The sequence below is a fragment of the Engystomops pustulosus genome, chromosome 3 (assembly GCF_040894005.1).
Source record: "Engystomops pustulosus chromosome 3, aEngPut4.maternal, whole genome shotgun sequence".
Classification (NCBI taxonomy): domain Eukaryota; kingdom Metazoa; phylum Chordata; class Amphibia; order Anura; family Leptodactylidae; genus Engystomops; species Engystomops pustulosus.
In genome coordinates, this window is record NC_092413.1 from 117,722,807 (window position 1) to 117,739,099 (window position 16,293).

The window sequence follows — 16,293 nt, forward strand, 5'->3', positions numbered from 1 at the left end:
ACAGCACTGCCCCTGACATTTGTCCTCACAGGAGTTATTTTTCACCTGTAGCTGGAGCTCTTGTCAATGCCCCAATTTACGGTGGAAAACTTATAAGGAAAAAAATAGTAAAAATGTCCCCCAGGGGTTTTATGACCTTATGGGGGACATATAAGGTAAAACACACATACACACATAAAATATTGATATGTATATAGAAAAATGCATTAATATTTTCCAATAAAATAAAAAATCCCCCTGCTACTTTATACAAAACATTGCCATAGCTTCCCTGTGGGACCGGGACTATCCAAGTTATATTCCAAAACCACAGTCACACACAGGGGAATTTATATATAATGGTCATTTTGAGTTAATTTGAAAATCAAAAATACCAAAAATATATATACTATACATTGAAAATAGTAAAAAAGTAATTTCTCCCACTTTTTGTAACTTTAAACCTCCAGAAAAACTAAATATTACAAAAAATCCATTAATATTTGTTCATTTTTAAGAAGCCCTAAAACCACAGCAAAAATGTTTAATGTAGCACACAAACAAAAAAGTTCTGGCCCTTAAACTGATAAGTAGAAAAATTCACTAAACATACCCCGATCGCTAAAGCCTTTTCATGCCTGGTCATTAAGGGGTTAAATATCAACACTAGATTACAGCTCCGTAAACAGAAAAAAATAGGGGAGCAGAAAAGTGTAATGCAAAAACAGCATTGGTGGCAAGGGGTTAAAGACAAGTCATTCCTTGGCCTATTATTGGCAACATAAAATAATTCAATTACCCTAAATTAGCTGTTCAATGAACTTGGTAGCATATAGTATTCTTAATACACATGTATGGAAACTATTGTTGTTCACTGCAAAGGAGTAAAGTCAGCGCCAATTGCCCTATTGGTGCAGCAATATAATATATTATGCTGCAGATTGGGGCACCTCCATGATTTATTGGGGGTATGCATGCTTTATCTGGAGAGCAATACATTTAAACACTACTCTGTCTTCATCTCCGCAGTTCTTGTAACACACTGCATTAATAATACAGCAGCTACCCTCAAAGTATTCTTTTCTCTGATAACATATGATGTTCTTTAAAAGTTAATCAGTTCATAAGAAAAGAGGAAATGGATAATGATATTCACATTTAGAGAAAAAAACTGCTTGAAAGAAATGACTGTAATGAAGAGAACATTTGTAGTAATTTGTTGATAATTATCAGAATCACCAAATATTCGCAGAGGCTTTAACATTACGTGTTGGAAGAAAAGGAAAACATATTATTTTAATCGTCTGATATGCAAACTATAGACCATTCAATTACAAGGCTTAATAATGCATACATGATGTGATCTTGTTATTGAAACCAGGAGGTCCAAGATAATTCACTCTAAAGAGCCAGTGTGCTCTCACATCCATTGCTGAGGACCAGGGGCCCCTGCCAAACTACAGTTAAGAGAATAAAAATTAATGGCTGAGAATCTGAGCGTTAAATTAACATTAATTATATGACCTGCCTGCTGGAAAGATTACATTTCTTACGCCCTAATTAGATAACGTCTCCTCATACATCAAACAATTTCCATTTGCATTTTCATATTTCCGGATTAAAATTCAGAGAGGGCTTTCCTGAGCTGTTTTGCTGGTGTATTGAACCTGGAGAACAACAGGCTGAAGTTCCAGGCTTTATCCCACAGCTGGAGGCCATCCCAGGCTATATATCGGGGGGTGAGGGGGTGTACATTTACTTCCTTCAGTCCTACTATGTGCATCTCCATATTCATTGAATAAGGCTTAATAGAATACAACATTTTAGACTTTTTACTGGGACATCAACCCTGAAATTTATTGCACCTACATAAAGTTTTTGTTTCCTGTAGGTAGAAATTTCAGAAACTACATTTGCTCCATATTTTTAGGGAGATTTATGGACACAAAAAAAAAATTAGCACCTGGTGTCAACCATAGTATGTCCATAAGAAGTCCTCCTAGTTAGGGGTGGAATTCTATTTTTTTTTACAGACGGTTCTCTGTAGGCCGTGTGTGGGGTTATGGGGAGATGTACAGTACTAGATGTACAGTACTAGATGTATAGTACTGGAAAATGGAGAAGAGTTGGACCGGAGTTGCAAAGTGGATAATGGTGCTAGAAGCAAACTGCTGCACAAAGCACAGTGACCACATACGCTCATAGGTAGCTAAATCTTGCTCCATTTACTAATTCCCCTTGGGTCTGTGATCCAGCAGGGGGAGCCGTCTGGATTCCACCCCTGCTCCCAGTCAATCCTAAACACAGATTTTGGGGCAGGGAATGGCCAAAGAGCTGTATTTCAACATGCTTTGCAATTTTGGGTTGATAAGCCATCACTACAGGCAATCCCCGGGTTACATACAAGATAGGGTCTGTAGGTTTGTACTTAAGTTGAATTTGTATGTAATTTGAAACTGTATATTTTATAATGGTAGATCCAGACAAAAAACTTTATTGCCCCAGTGACAATTGGAGTTTCAAAATTTCTTTGCTGTAATTGGACCAAGGATTATTAATAAAGCTTCATTACAGACACCTTACAGCTGATTATTGCTGCCTGACACTATAGTAAAGCATCCAGAGAGCTTCACCAGAGATCACAGTGGGCAGAGGGGTCCGTCTGTAACTATGGGTCATCTGTAAGTCGGGTGTCCTTTAAGTAGGGGACACTCGTGTGTAAGTGGGGTGACTGTAAGTAGGGGACCACCTGTATTAGCGTCTGACAGCATCTTACTCCCCTATCCCTATTATCAGACGGCCTGTGTGTGATGTAGAGTGCCTATTAAAAAATAAAGATTATGTTATTTTTCAGAACTTAGAGCAGTTTCTCCTTAGTACTCACATTGTTTTATTTGGATGGTTATCTGTATAGTTATGTGATCTCACTTATAGCTCCAAGAGATGCAAAGGTAGTGCTGGCTATTTAGTTTTGAATGAATCAAATGTATATTGTCAGACTAAGTTAAGTTGTAAGACTATGACTGATCATATGAGATTATGCCTGAGGTGTTCTTGGGGGTTATTACTATGGAATGTGCTGAATTCAGATAAAAGTACGGTAAGGCCCAGCTGCTGTCTTACTGATTAGAATTAAGATGATTTAGCTGATACAAGTTAGTCGGATAGAGAAGTTATTCCTCTGAAAATGTATAGTATGTTCCATTTCAAAGAAATCTAAAGGTTTGTTTTCTATGTCAGACATTCATGTTATATCCACAGAATATATGACTGAGGTGTGGAAACCCTTTTAAATTAGGTAAAAGACCTTTTCATGAAAGGGATACATTCATAATACCATTTTGTTTTAGAAATTTACGATGTGTGGGGGTGATTATCCCACCACCTATAAAGTGGAGGCAGTACTTAGAAAGTAAGGAGAATGGTGCAGATGTAGGCCCTGCACAATAAGCACAACAAGTTAGTCCTTCCCTCCTTGCTATGTGTATAAGTGTAGTATAATGCCATGTGCACATTGCACACTTATTGTATATCTGGACTCTTGGGCAAGAGGATTAAAGATAGCATCCCTTCTTTTCTGATTTAGATGGTACTGCTTGTTTCCTATATATATATATATATATATATATATATATGATTATATATATATATATATATAAAAGCAAATATTATACTTTCTATATATCAGTCTATAGTATTAAGTACATTTACTAAAACTATTTTAAACAATGCCACTACTACTGCTCTAATGAATGCCCATTTATGATAGATATAAATGTGCCCATTATTCCCCATTCATCTTTATTTCCATGTTTCATTTTTAGTAACACCGTCTAAAATGCTTTCCAATACTTCTGATGAAGCCGCATCCTGTGCTTGGTTTGAGAGTGTTACATGAGAGCAGGACATCGCTGTTCATGGTGCTGAAAATATTAATTTCCTTTCCTTGTAACTGTGAATCGATCATAATGAGGTAGGTGTTACAATCAAATTATTGGCTACTGCTGCTTCTATCCATCAAATTGTATGTGGCTGACAGTCATTAAACATCAGGAAATGGTCAAGAGCTTAGTGGTAAATAAACCCAGTTTACAGTAACATATCCATGTAAACAGGCTTTGTAGAAAATAGGCCCACATTTACTTAGGGCCGTGTGCCAGTTTTCTGTCAGACTTTGCCTGTCCTTTTGAGTGCAAACTGCTTTCACAGGTATTTAAGAATACAATTGTGGCACACGCTAAACTTTGTGGCACACCCTGAATTATACACAGGAAAAAACACTTTTAGTGCAGTTTGCACTACTCTTGTGTAAAAAAAAAAATTAAAAAATATGATATGAACAATGGTTATTAAAAGATCAATTTTACATAATCAAATACACTCTAGCTGAGATGCACTAACATGTAATTCTGGTATGTCCCCTTTAATACTGAGGAAACATTTAAAGCACACCACTATCAGAAATCCTGGGCAAACCTCTTTAATGCTGGCAGTTTGATTTACTCTTTAACTCTGTTTGATGTAAATGTATCTCATGGCAAATCCTGCCTTAAAGGGAACCTGTCACTAGGCAAAACGCTATGAAAACACAATAAGTACCTTGTATGGCTGGCTGCATGTGTGCTGGACATGTCTTTAATAAATTGAGACCGCTGTCTGCAGGCAGAAAAATTAACTTATATTCATGGTCCGGTTCCAATCATGGCGGTGGGCTTCCTGGTACAGCCTGCCCTCATGGCCAAATCTTTACATAAATCTCCCTGTTATCTCCGTCTCATCTTAATTTCCGCGCGAGAATTCAGATGAAACCTTGACAGGCCAAGGAGAGGACAAGAAGCGAGGAGGCAGGGCCTGTTGTGGCTACGAGGAGATAAGGAGGCGCAGTTATGTAAAGATATGGCTGTCAGGGCTGGCACCTCCTTGACTGCTGTGCCCGGAACCCAACCCCCCTTACATGCAACCTACTTTACAAAGTACTTATTGTGGTTTCATATATTCAGCCAAAACCCCTAAATGATGTACTTTTAATCCATTTCAGCATCCAAGGAGCTTTAGAGGGGTGCAAATATTTGGTGCCAATGGTCCACCACAGCAGCAAAGGATTTGATGTGACTTCATAGCTAAGGCAAGGGTAGGGAGATAGAATTTGGTAGTAACATCTTTTTTATTAAAACCTAACTTTGTTATTTAACATTAAAGGGGTATTCAAGGAATCAGCATAATTTATATTCAAAAAGGTTATTAAAATATAAGCTAATATGTAATTAGTTGTTATTTACTGTCATTAGTTCTTATACACTGTCATAAAGACTTAAAATACTACTGGCCCTTTAGTCAGTCAGTCCTCCCTGTGGAGGAGACACAGGACAGAAGATGGCTGCTGGTCACATGTCCACATCACATGTCCTGCACCTGCATGGGCTGGTCATGTGATCACCACTATGTTTGGCTGTAGTTGGTTTCATTTGTGAGAGTAATGGTCAGAACTAACATTTTGATGTGTGTATATTCATATATACATGATAAGAATGCATATACACAATCATCCTGGCCTCAAAATATATGTAGAAGGATATTATTAAGGCACCAGATGTTTCATTTTTAGGACTAACTGTAGTGAACTGAACAATTCCAGATCCAGTATTGCCAGTAGTACAACATCATCTCAGTGAAGCAATGTGCAGTATTGTCAGTTATACACATCATTTTTCTGGTAACAGAACAGGACAGTCTGTTAACTCATCACTAGAAGAATAGCCTGAGAGTGAGGAGCTGTTACCAACAACTGAGGCATCATGGGAGTTGTAGTATCCTGTGGTGACCATCTTAAAGATAGCTTTAGAAAGCTCATATACATTTGTATATAAATCATATAAACAAACTATTTAGGCTCTGTTTTGTGATTAATGACATGGGGCCAGATATAACATTCTGTCTGCACCAGTTTTATATAAAGTTTTTGTGCTAGTTTTATGCACTTTGTCTGACACTTTCGAAAACTGTGCACCTAAAGGGGCATGGTTGAGCTTAGTCGGAGTTTGCAAGACATTTATTATTGTGACGTTGTATATAAAAGATGGACCAAAAAGAAAAAGGCACAACTGTGTTCACACTTCCCATAGCAGTGCAGATTGCACCACTGAGTTTTGTTGTATGCATTAATTTATTTATATCATTATGGGGTTTTTATATCAGACGTTCATTTTGCCAGAATACCCCTTGGAAATATTGTACATTATTTTATTGAATACAATATTATGTACAATAATAGAAAATACATATAAACACCTAGATCCCACTTTTGAAATGTCTCTATATAAGGCCAATTGCTGTCTAAATTGAATGTGAAAATCTGACACAGCTAAATTGACACTAGAAATACAAAAACAGATGGTCAAATAGCACTAGGACCAAAAGTCAAAGTCTGTTCTAACTTCTGCAATGTTTCACTGACCAAAATTATACAATAAGACGCTTGGTTAATTTTCAAATTTTGTACATAATGTTGTTTTCTTCAACAACTTAAGGACACAGTTTTGTTTGTTTATATTTGCTCAACTTGCCACAAAAACATAACTTTTTGATTTTTTATATGAAATCGGTATATAAGGGCTTGTTTTTGTGGTAAAAGGTGCATTTTCCAATAGATTAATTTCTAGGGTAAAAATAGCATGATGATAAAAAATGTACTAATGCTTTGCTGTGGGGGAGCAGAGGAAACAACTATTTATGCAGTTCACCGTACAGTATGAAAACATAACAATATTAGTGCATATGTTAGTAGAATTAAGGAGACACCAAACATGTACATGATTTCTTATACTCATTCATTCAGAAAAAAACACCTTGTAGAGAAAGAAAATTTGATTATGTGTTTACATATTCTAAAACTATGGGGCTTATTTACTAAGGGTCCCCGATTGCATCTCCTTTGAACTTCCAGAAGTTTTTCAGGATTTTCGCTGCTTTGATAGGTATTTAGAAGGCGATTGTGTCACATGCAATTGGATTTTGGCGCAGCTGCTCTGGCTTTCATGGGACAGAAATGGGGGGAGGGCGTTGGACGACTTGACTGATTCGGACTGAACGCGGGATTTAACATTAAAATTGTGTCGCAAGAACAAGCACTTATATGCACCAGGAAGAAGATGGTGAACTCCGTCGGACCTGAGTGGGGAAGCGACACATGCAGGATATCGGTCACACAATCTTAGTGGGACAATGCACATCGGGGAACGCGCCAGGGATGGGTAAGTAAATGTGCCCCTGTAACTTTTCTATTTATCAATGGAAAGAACACTAATAGGGTTTATTTATTGTGGAATAAGGTAACAGTTTATATGGCTTTTTTATTACACTTACTTTTTTGGCATTGAAATTGCAATTTTGAAATAGGTTTTTTTTCTTATTTTTATGCCCTCCAAAGTATATGTATATTAATGTTATATCTGCTTAGCCAAGGTCGCTATGGATGTGACAACACCAATTTTGTTTTGTGTTTTTAAAACTACTAAATAATTACATATGGCAGACCTAGCAGCAGCCAGAAGAGTCTTCTACTGCTGATCGGGCTGACACTCTCACAATGCCGATGCAATCATCAGTATGAGAACGCTCCTCCTGATTTGGCAACAGCCCACTAATTAATAATAATGATTCCTTTATTTATATAGTGCACACAGATTACGCAGCGCTGCATGGAGCTTGCCAAATCAGTCAATAATTAGGACGAGACTTCTCGTCCTGTGTCGCCATTGTTTTAAAAGAAGCTACTATATTTTAATGGAAAATTACAAGAAAAATTTTAATAAGTTTTAATAAAAGGATATTACCACCCAGATCTATTTTGCCAACTTTTCCTTATCATATGAAATAATATAATAGTGACAGAAAATGATCATTTGAAATAATAAGTAGGCAAGCAAGTGAATACAATGGTTAGTAACCAAGTGAAATAGAAAATGGAAAATCTATTTGAATTTAATTTGAAAAGAAAAAAGTTATTACCACCACAAAGAATAAACATATTATTTTTATCACAATTAAAAAAATATTGAGCAAAACATAGAAAAGACTTTATTCTACTCCTGAGTTCATAATAAAGTATGATAGTTAACGTTTAATCTCTCTTTCATGGGGTATAATGTGAAAAGAAAAACCACAAACACAATTGTGTTTTTATTTTATTTTCTTCTGAAAATTTTGTACAAGTAAAAAGCTTCACCCACAGAAATAAAATCAATAATGTGGCTCATGTGGTGAGTGATGTATGATAAGTTCTTCTAGATATGTTTGAGGAGATTAGCCAATTTAACTTCTTTCTTAATAATAAGAATATTAATAATATTAGTAATAACTCTTTATTTACATGCATATAGAAATTAAATAAAATCAGACATAGCAGAGCAATAATATTGTGAGATGGAATAAAAGGAATGAGGTCCCTGCTTACAATCTATGAGCATCAGGGGGTGACAGAGCTTGTTCAATAGTCCAGCCATTCTTTAAAGGACACCTGTCATCATCTCTCTGTAACTAATTCTGTCACCACTACCTGTTGGAGTAGCTCACAAGGATCCATCCAATCCTTTATCTAGTTAATTCATACATTTATCATTCTAATAATACATTTTCTTTATTATGTAAATGAGCCTGGACACATGGAGATAGAAAGTTACCCCTTCCCCACTATTCCCCCTGCCCATGTCTGTGTGTAATGTATAGTAAAGCATTGATATTGTTTGTGTGAAAGAGAAAGACATCAGCTACTCAAGTAGTGTAAAGGAGTAACAGCATGTCAGGCTGCTCACCTATACACATGGCTACATCCTATAGCAGTTGTATCTCACAAACACAAGAGGCACCAGGAGTGACACGTAATTATAAAGGCTGTCAGTCATGTGTATAGAATTATATCATACACATACAGGCTGCAGGGGGCGCCAGAACCAGGAAGTACATAGAAGAGCCAGCACCAGGAGTGTCACATCATTATACAGGTTATCAGACATGTGTATAGGAGTATCTAATACACACACACAGGCTGCAGGGGGCACCAGAACCAGGAAGAATGTAGAGGACCTAGCACCAGGAGTGTCACATCATTATACAGGTTATCAGTCATCCGTAAAGGAGTATCTCATACACACCCAGGCTACAGGGGGTGTGGCCGGGAGCACCAGGAAGCACATAGAGGAGCCAGCACCAGGAGTGTCAGAGCATTATTCAGGCTGTCAGTCATGTGTATAGGAGTATCTCATACACACATGCTGCAGGGGGCACGGCCACCAGAACCAGGAAGCACATAGAGGAGCCAGCAGCAGGAGTGTCACTTCATTATACAGGCTGTCAGTCAAGCACTGAGGGTGTGGCTGTGCCTCTCACTCATGAATAAGCTGGACTGCTAAATATGATCATTGGACCCATCTCAAGTCATTTGCATAAAGCTTTAGGACCTGATTGTTTAAGTTTACAGGCCTGTACAGGGACAATGTAGCAATAAGGGCAATGCTTTCTAATGGAGTTTATAAAAATCTATTTAGTTTTGGGTGGTTAATTTGCCTTACAGGTTCTCTTTAAGGGATAAAATAATCAAATAAATAAATAACGCTGAATGAACTAGTAACCAGCGGCTATTGGTACTTCCAGAAACCAAGGGAGCGTGATAGGCGTGTCTGAAGAGATGGGTTTTTAGGACATGTTTGAAACTCAGGTAGTTGGTTATTAGTCTTATAGTTCAAGGTAACATGCTCCAGAGAATAGAAGGAGCTCAGGAGAAGTCCTGGGAATGCGACCGGGAGGTTTGAATTAAGAAAGAAAGTAATCTTAGATCACTGGCGGTAGAATGATATGACCAAGGAGAAGTAGGGAGGTGCAGCAATGTGCAGAGCTTTGTGGATAAGGGTTATTAATTTGAATTGAACACGGAAGGTGATGGTAGCCAGTGCAGTGACTGATGGCATCCATTGATAGACGAGTCTGGCTGCTGCAGTAAGAATAGATTGTAGAAGAGAGAGTTTAATAAGTGAAAGATAAGTAGGGAGTGAGTCAGAGCTTGCTTCTTGCAAACTGTTCTCTGGCATCAAGAAAACGAACGACTGAACTTCCTGACATAGGATGAAAGTTCTATTCAGCTGTCCTGCTATAGTAAACCCCAACAGATAAATAAATTCTGTATTAAATAATATGTATTTAACCGTGTACATCTTGCACAGTACACGCCTGAGACAAGAAATACTGGGGGGCATTATATACACACATTTATATACTTATATAAACGTGTGTGTATTAGTATGGACATATTTTTTAAGGGGAAGGGGCCCCATGCAGAAGTCTGTTAGGGGGCCCTGCCTCTCTTAGTTACGCAACTGATGGAGGCATTGCAATCACTAGAGTAACTGTTCACTATAAGGTCAATTGGTTATGTTGCAATTTTACAGACATCATGATCATGTTATCGTATACATTTCTAATCTGATATAATATGCATCGGTCACTAGTAATGAGTGTGTGTGTTTGTGAGCCTAAAATAAGTTCCTCTAGTTTTACTGATATTTTCATTAAAAAATTGTCTCATCCCCTGCAGACCCACTGTAAGTTTTAATACTTTTGATTCCAATCCCTCTGACCATTCGCATGGTGTTCTATAATATCCCCCATTATTAAATCTGGCTGTCACTAAGTGTTTAAATTTCATTTAAAGTTTATTAAAATTGATCCTAATGGAAAGTCTTCAGCACATTACATTAATTGAGCCCTCTGTGCTTCCGATGATATTTTAAATCAACTTTTCACAGCATTAAAAATGACAAAAATAACTATTATATAGATTATGTTAAAATCTAAATGATCAAAAACGACATTTGTTGAAATATACTACACTTAAGCCTGACATAAAAATAACCTTATTAGGGAAAGTAAAGGATGGTGTAATTTATGAAGCAGGATGGGTCGCAGCCAATAAAGATTATCAGCAAGGTTGAGGAAGCTTAGGAATGACACACATTTATTACAAGGACACTGAATTGTAGGGTTTCTTGGCACCAATTTCCAAGATGTATCTAGAGTGATCTAAGAAATATGTGCAGGATTAAGGATGAAGGCAATAATGGCAATGCAGACATTACTGCTCTTATGACGGTCATTATTAGAAGAGCTGTTTACCCCCATTCTTCTGCATTGAAAGAAACACTAATAGATTACTGAAAAATAATATGCCTGAAATGATAAAAAAATCTAAGCATGCAATATATAGAAACACTAATAAATATATCAAGAATTGATGTAAATATCAGTCTCCCCTCACTAAAAAAAATGTCCAGCAAGAGCCTCTCCCCAGCGATAAAATGTCCAGCATCAGCCTCCCTTCATTAATAAGATGTCCAGCAGCAGCCTCTGCTCAATAAAATGTCCAGCAGTGGCCTCCCCTCAATAAAATGTCCAGTATCAATCTCCCCTCACTAACAAAATGTTGAGCAAGAGCCTCTCCCCAACGATAAGATGTCAAGCATCAGTCTCCCCTCATTAGTAAAATGTTCAAAAGCAGCCTACCATCATTAATAAAAAGTCCAGCAGCAGCCTCACCTCAACAAAATATCTAGCAACCTCCACTCATTAATAAGATGTCCAGCAACAAGCTCCGCTCAAAAGAAAATGTCAAACAGCAGCCTCCCAACATGAATAAAATCTCCAGCAGACACTATTCACTATTAAATTGTCCATTAAAGGTTACAGGACCCCTTGTCGTATCAAAAAATATATATTTTGCGCTTCCTCTTCTCCAAATACATATTCTACTTTCATGGCTTTCATGCTAATATGTACAAATTAATATGTATGATTTTCGTCTACTTCCCGTATGAACTGCTCTCGTGTTCTACTCTTGAGGGACAGCAGGGCCGGCGTCAGCATCAAAGGGGCCCACCACGATGATGGCCCAAAAACAGTGGCACCGCTAACAACAGCCGTATTACGTGCCCCCGGGACCCTCCCACTACCACTAGTGAGACGGGCACGTAGGCAAAGTATAATTCAGAATCCCACCCACTCCTGTCCTGCCCGCACCACCGTGCCCCACCCTGCCTTACCCTTCCCTGCCTTGCACTATCCACCTCACGTATGGCGCAGCCGTCGTGCCTCTCCTATGCGGTCTCCTTCCTGACCCTGCCACCACGTCCCGACCGCGTTGTGTATATACTGGATGTGTGTGCATATATGCTGTATATCTGTGCGTATGTGTTGTGTATATACTGGATGTGTGTGTATATATGCTGTATATTTATGCTTATGTGTTGTGCATATACTGGATGTGTGTGTATATATGCTGTATATCTATGCGTATGTGTTGTGCATATACTGGATGCATGTGTATATATGCTGTATATCTGTGCGTGTGTGTTGTGTATATACTGGATGCGTGTGTATATATGCTGTATATCTGTGCGTATGTGTTGTGTATATACTGCATGTGTGTGTAAATATGCTGTATATCTGTGTGTACATGTTGAATATACTGGATGAGTGTGTATATCTGTGCGTATATGCTGTGTGTATATATCGGATGTGTATATATATATGCTATATATCTCTGTGTATATATGCTATATATTTGTGTGTATACATTCTGTATATACTGGATGTGTGTGTATGTTGTATATATTGGATGCGTGTGTATATATGCTGTATATCTGTGTGTATGCAGTAAATTTGATGTGTATATACTGTATGTGTGTATAAATTTAGGAATCTGTAGACACGTGTATGAGTGTAAAAATGATTGTGTAAAAATATGCATGTGTTTTTAAGGGAAAGGTATGCTATAGAGCCCCACCTCTGATCAGAAAATGTAATTACATCAGCGACAGCATCCTTGTCGCTGATGTAATTGAAAGATATAATTTTCTCTTACTGTGTCTGAGCTCAGGTGACAGGGTCATGAAGCCACATGAGTTCACTGTTAAGGGGCCCGCTGAGGCTTTATCGCCCAGGGGCCCACAGAATCCTGGAGCTGGCCCTGGGGGGACAGTATAATTTTAACTGGTATAATTAATTGTTATTTAACCCCTACGCTCACTAGGACGTACTTTAACGTCCTGGTACTGCGGGGGTTGTATGGAGAGTGCTCACAGCTCTGTAGCAAATGAGGTGTGCATTATGAGGTTCTGCTGCAGCTGTGGCATGTATTATGGGATTGTCCAGCAGCTGAGCTGTGTATAATGGGATTCTGCATCAGCTAAGTTTATGTTGCAACAGTTTTGTGTATTTTGAATTTCTGAAGTCTGTATTATGAGGTTCTGCAGCAGCTGATATGTAAACCTACATAGGGACCATTGTATATATATATATATATATATATATATATATATATATATATATATATATAGGATGTAGAGAAATTTTCTTTTTGGTATATATATATATATATATATATATATAATTTGGCAATAATTTACTACCTGCAATGGTAGTATATACTTATATATCTTTATTTAATTCATTATAAGCACTTACATCTGATAAGCAGCAATAAAGTAAACAATAAAGAAGGTCACTGTGGAATAAAGCAGGTGATAGTGTAAAATATACAATATTAGAATACAGAACAGATAACAATTAAAGAAAGGGATTACATGCAAATGAATACACAATGGTAATGTCCTTTTCTATAAAGCACTATGGCAATCAATCCATAGTTCAGCAGCTGAGGTGTGTATTATGATTTCCTACAGATGTGTATTATAAGGTTCAGCAGCAGCTGAGGTTTGTATTATAAAGTTCTGAAGCAGCAGGAGTGTATAAGTAAGAGTAGCTTAGTGGCTGAGTGTAGCTTATGTGTGTATTATGAGGTTCTGTAGCAAATCAGGTGTGTTTACGAGGTTCTGCAGCGGCTCAGGTTTCTGTTGTGATGTTCTGCAGCAGCTGAAGTGTTTATTATAATGTTCTGCAGCAGCTCAAATGTGTATTATAAGGTTCAGCAGCAGTTGAGGTTTGTATTATAAAGTTCTGAAGCAGTTACCGTATATGCCGGCGTATAAGACGACTGGGCGTATAAGACGACCCCCAACTTCTGCCCTAAAAATATAGAATTTGGTATATACTCACTGTATAAGACTACCCCTCTACCAAATGAAAAAAAGTCTGCTTAAAACTTTGCAAAACAAACAAGAGAGCAAGAGAGTGCCTGGTGATCATAACTGTAAGCTGCGATATTAATGAAGATCCGACATGCTTCTGTAAGTGCCGCCTGTGACCCCCAGCTCTGTGACGCCGACCGCTGTGACAGGGCGGCTGCATTAGCATACAGCGCGTACTTAGCATACCCCGTCAGCACATACTAAGCCTCTTCTAATGACTGTGAGAGCCGGACTGCCGCGCATGCGCGGCGGTCCCAGGAAGCGGCTCTCTGCGCGCTGACGGGGAAAAAAAACACCTCACACAGTGCGGCCCCCGTATAAGACGACCCCCCACTGTAGCCATTATTTTAAGGGGTTAAAAAGTAGTCTTATACGCCAGTATATACAGTAAGTGTATTAGTAAGAGTAGCTTATGTGTGTATTATGAGGTTCTGTAGCAAATCAGGTGTGTTTATGAGGTTCTGCAGAGGCTCAGGCGTCTGTTGTGAAGTATTGTAGCAGCTCAGGTGTCTATGATTAGGTCCTGCAGCAGCTCATTTGTCTATTGCGATGTTCTGCAGCAGCTGAAGTGTTTATTATGATGTTCTGCAGCAGCTCATTTGTCTATTGTGATGTTCTACAGCAGCTGAAGTGTGTATTATGATATTCTACAGCAGCTCAAGTGTGTCTTATGAGGTTCTGCAGCAGCTCAGGTGTGTACTGTGATGTTTTGCAGCAGCCGAGTTTTATATTATTAGGTTCTGCAGCAACTGTGGTTTATAATATAAGGTTCTGAGGTGGGAGTTTATCCATAAGTTGTGATTTGAAGGTGCAATAGAATTAAAGATTTATTTATTATTTACTATCTATTCAGTATCAGTTTTCGGGCATTACTGTTACTTGGAATTTTTGCCAAGGGTCCTCCATCACCCTTGCTATCTTAGCTGCGGTTTCTGTTTGGGGTTCTGACCATTAGGCTAACATGCTTTTTAGCTTTGTTGAATATTTATATTAGGAGCTGGGAGGGGTGAGCTGCCGACATTACTGTCATTGCTCTTTGAAAGATCTGACAGTAATATCAAACCTGAATGATCTATTCCCTGAATCATCAATAGATATGTAGGATTGGTAGAATTCCAACAATGAACGTTCACTAAATTATGTGTCATAGTAAATAGTTGACTAAATATGCAACACTCAGGGGCACATTTACTAAAGACCTTGCACCAGTTTTCTGATGGACTTTGCACGTTCATTTAGGTACAAACTGCTTGCACAGGTAAGAAGTGTCCGCATCACATTTGTGCCGCACAAGACCCTTTTGTGGCACCATGCGACACAAATTTAGGGGGTTCTGATGAATAGTCGATGTGTATCAGATTAAATATGCAAAGTCTGACAGAATTGTGTTGCACGCCTCATGTTAAAGGTGCACCAAAAAAAGTTGTAGCACTCGGGGGAGTGCAGGGAAGCAACAGATTCATGGAGAACATGCACCAGAAATCTCAATCTTTTCTTTTTTTGCCATGCATAGTATTGTATATACGAACACGAATAATGGGGCACATTTACCAACAACAGGGCAAACTGCACTAAATGCAGTTATCCTGTGTATAGTGCAGGGTGTTCCAGATTCAGGATTTATGGCGCCCGTTCTTCATGGATCTCTCTGCACTGTCCCGACAGATTTCACCAACTTTTTTTTGTGGGCACCGTTAACAGAAGGCGTGCAACACAATTCTGTCGGACTTTGCATGATAAATCTGGCGCATGGACCAAATGTGCACCGGAACCCCCCCTAATTTGTGTCGCATTATGCCTAGTGCTGCTGCGCTTCAAAAGGGTCCTGTGCAACACAGTAGTGGTGCAGACACTTCTTAAATACATGTGCCGGTAGTTTTCACCTAAAAGAATGTGCCAAGTCTGACAGAAAACTGGCGCACAGCCCCTAGTAAATGTGCCCCAATGAGTATTTGAAAAACTACCAAATCTTTTATGTACTTTACAAAACGTTGTTACACTGTAAATTCTAAAATGATATGTATAAATTCTTTAAACATGACATTGTTTAACAGGATTCAACTGAAGTATGCAGAAATAGGCGCGGACAGGGAGCATCTTTACACAAACAGGTAATCTTGTGGCTCAAACTATTTTCCTTACACTTGTACCACAAATCATGGTGTTTAGGGCACTATATAAG

General features: G+C 38.3%; 1 long non-coding RNA gene across 6 annotated transcripts in view; it reads left to right on the forward strand.

Moving 5' to 3' along the window:
* LOC140121835 (uncharacterized) overlaps nt 1-16,293 on the forward strand; it is a 35,970-nt gene that overhangs the window by 11,411 nt on the left and 8,266 nt on the right. For all 6 annotated transcript variants that reach the window (XR_011854196.1, XR_011854197.1, XR_011854195.1 and 3 more), the window contains exons 2-3: nt 3,804-3,952; nt 16,166-16,222. This is a non-coding gene — a long non-coding RNA (uncharacterized lncRNA). The remainder of the gene's footprint in view (nt 1-3,803; nt 3,953-16,165; nt 16,223-16,293) is intronic.